Raw genomic sequence first — 3,511 nt, 5'->3', positions numbered from 1 at the left:
TGGATGGATGGATGGGTGGATGGATGGATGGATGGATGGATGGATGGATGGATGGATGGATGGATGGATGGATGGATGGATGGATGGATGGATGGATGGATGGATGGATGGATGGGTTTTTGGATACAGAAAAAACTGAAAATAATTACAAATGTTCACTACAGAGGACAATTTTTAAACTTTTAAGTACTACGATAAAATACAGTCAAAATAATTCATAGAATGTTTTRATATGSTGCTAAGAGACTTGTTTAGAATATGCCAACAAAATGTTAATCCAAAATTTGCACAATAAAAGTTTTATGCACTTAGCTTTTCTCTTCCCATAAAATGTGCTTGTACTGATGGGCGCCATTTTTATGAATGAGAAAAAGGTTTTCACATTTGGTATCTTTGAAAAGCCCTAAATGTCCTCTGTAAATACCAAAAGGATTTAATTCAGTAGTATACAGTGGGTGGGAGATAATCAAGTTTAGAAATGTCCTCTACAGAGGACAAATTTGAACTATTGGTAGTCACTGGGAGCGTCTTTAACTTGGCTCCAATAAAAGTTTGACTTTGGTCAAACGTTAAGCCACATTCTGAGAATCTGGTGAGTTTGGGTGTGAATGGTTCAGATCTGGTTCTGATCTAGTTTAGTTCTGGTTCAGTTCTGGTTCTGATCTGGTTCTGAACAAAATAAATGCAACTGACAGGAGCATTTATTCTGAAGGATTTCTCCAGGCTTGTGCAGGGGTTGGAGTTATTGCAGTATGGATGAAAGGTGGAAATAAAGGTGTAACTATAACAGTATAAACATGGGAGGAGTGTTTAGTGGAGTGAAATCAGTACAGCTCTACTCAGTCCTGCTCCTCTTCCTTCTCCTCCTCCACTGCAGGCGCCACCCCAAGGCCAAGTCTTTCCATTTGCATAGACGGCTAAAAAGGGAGCTGACAGAACAGGGCAGGTGGTAACGGCCAACAGACTGAGGAGGAAGGAGGATCAGCCTCCAGCACTGAACGCCCGCTGTCTCACGCAGACGGAACCGCAGAACGACATCACACTAGAAGGAGCAACCTGAGCAACAACAACTAAAACTCCCCGAGGTTCTGAATCCAGTCCATAAACTGTTTCCATGTGGAGAGGCAGTGAGCTGAGCCAGGCTGGGTGACGGATCAACAAGAGATCCACTGACATCTTCATCCTCTAACAGGTAAACTGGACTTCTGCAGATCTAAATCTTCTGTTTCTATGACATTGACTCAGTAAGGAACACTCCTTAAGACAACAGCAGCTGTGTTAACATGCAATGAGTTAGTTTGTTTTTAAGCACCTCATCAATACTTTGTTGAGTGTTCTTGACTTTTATAGCAGGATTATCAAACAGAATGAACTCTGAGCCCTCATAGCAGACTCATGTTCTGCATGTTGGACTCTGGTGTCTCTGCTTTCATTCGCCTGTATTGTCTTTCTTGTTTACACTCGCTCCCRTCTGCTTCTGCCACAGCCCACCTCACATTCAGCTCTCTCGTATCTGAACGGGTCCACCCCCTCACTCTGAAGACCTCAGGTGGATCAGGTTTCATTTGCTGTGCAAACTGAGAACAGGTAGTGCTGCATTGAGCATGACAGTTGGATTTACAGGATATACAGAAACAGGCAGTTGGAACGAACTCAAAGAACCTGCAGAAGTCTGAATACTTGATGAGGCTTAAAAAAACAAAAAAAAAAAAAAAACAACCTTGACTGGCATCCAAAGGAGCTGGGGTTGGTTTTCAGACAGGTCAGTGGAACAGGGGGAAAAAAACAGGTGAGTGAATGGAGCCAGAGACCCACCCAGTGTTTGAAGTTTATGTTTTGGGTTGAGCAGAAACTCAGTTAATGTTTGACTGAGGAGTTATCAGTCTGGGAGCCATTTTGAGCAGCGACTCCAGATTCTTTTAAGCAGTGGGGCTCACGACCTGAATGGGTTTTTTACATCAAACTGTTTGTTTTGTAGACAGACATTCGACCTTCAAACCACACCGAGACATTTTACCTTAATGACAGAATGCTGAGGTTCCAAATAAAGCAAATGTTTTTAATTAAAACTGGATATAAATAGATACAATCAGAAATATTTAACAATACCAACATGTGTTATTCTTTTAACTTTTATTAGTCTTTTAAATTAAGAAATAAAATGGAAAATCATAAATTACAATTTGAGAACAAGTATTTTATTTTTAAAGTTATTTCATAGTTCTTTAGCAGTGGACCAACAAATGAGCCAATTTGTCACTGAGGCTCATTCCAGCTGAGACTGAGAGGTAATTCCTGATAGGATCCTGGATGACAACTCATTTTTATTCTTTGGCATTTATTTCAAGTAGTGTTTTGATACTCTGTTTTTATCAATTTGTGTTATTATCGTTCCTGTACAGCACTTTGGTGCAGTTTTACACCTATTATCAAAGTGCTATATASATAAATTTGACATTGACATGGATGGACATGCATAAAATAATGAAAAACATATGATTATATAAAATAATACATTCTTTGTTCTGGCTGTTTTGGACATCCGTGCTGAGAGAGGAAAGAGAAACTTTACTTTTTATGCAAAATGTYCCTTTCAGACAATTATTTCATATTTAACAAAATATTGGATTCAGACTCACCATTCTTCCGTTTTCAATAGCTTCAGATGTTGATGTAACTTTTACAAAGAGGGAATTTATTTCTATTGTGTTCCTCCTCACTGGCCACAAGATAAAATGTGGTTACTAAGTTACTGCCAGGTCACATCGAGCTAAAGGCTAAAAGCTGAGGCCAGCACTGTAGATTTTAATTAGAGGTATTAATGATGAGTTTTTAAATCTGTTTACATGTCACACAAACTCACCTAYTACAACTAAGATATATTTAATTATTTTGCGTGTGAAAACATATACGTAGAAACATCTAAGCACATTAGCAGCAGAAATCTGTTAGTGGGTGTTTAAAAAGCCACAATAATGAAATATATGCAATATTTCATGTTAAGTTATTTGAACTTGAAGGTTTCTGAAACTAGAAATATTTTCTCAGTTTCAGTCCAAATCCATTTGCAGTCTCATTTATTTATAGAACCGTTAATTACATTTATTTATGGAAAGTTAAATATTATTCAGGAAACAGATTTTGCTTCATCATTTACCACAGGAAAAGAGACCACACCTTAGAACTGAACTTCAGAGAATCTGATGAGATGTCATGACAATTACACAGAAAAATCTGTCCTAATCCCTGAGAAGCACGACAAGCTTCAGGAATAAAGAGGGAGAGCAGCAGGAATGTCAAGGGCAGATGGAGCGATTAGCTGGAGAACAAATGGAGCCTCTGTGCCTGGAGCTGAGTAGGACCAGGCCTGAGGGCAGCGCCACAAGAACACCTGTGTTCCTGCGACGTTTACACACACACACGCACACACACACACACACACACACACACACACACACACACACACACACACACGCACACACACACACACACACACACACACACACACACA

General features: G+C 39.4%; 2 protein-coding genes across 4 annotated transcripts in view; one reads left to right on the top strand and one right to left on the bottom strand.

Annotated features, from left to right (window-relative positions):
- ptpn11b (protein tyrosine phosphatase non-receptor type 11b) overlaps positions 1-3,511 on the bottom strand; it is a 90,559-nt gene that overhangs the window by 20,528 nt on the left and 66,520 nt on the right. The gene's annotated exons all lie outside the window — the stretch shown is intronic.
- rnf223 (ring finger protein 223) overlaps positions 416-3,511 on the top strand; it is a 7,522-nt gene continuing 4,426 nt past the window's right edge. The window contains exons 1-2 of one of the 3 annotated variants that reach the window (XM_008413158.2): positions 416-1,192; positions 1,487-1,587. The gene's annotated coding sequence lies outside the window, so the exon portion shown is untranslated. Of the gene's footprint in view, positions 1,193-1,486; positions 1,588-1,706; positions 1,763-3,511 lie in introns of those variants that run through there. The other 2 variants (XM_008413157.2, XM_008413159.1) reach the window with 2 other exon arrangements.

Source organism: Poecilia reticulata, linkage group LG7, assembly GCF_000633615.1.
Source record: "Poecilia reticulata strain Guanapo linkage group LG7, Guppy_female_1.0+MT, whole genome shotgun sequence".
Classification (NCBI taxonomy): Eukaryota; Metazoa; Chordata; class Actinopteri; order Cyprinodontiformes; family Poeciliidae; genus Poecilia; species Poecilia reticulata.
This window is presented reverse-complemented; position numbering and strand designations above follow the sequence as displayed.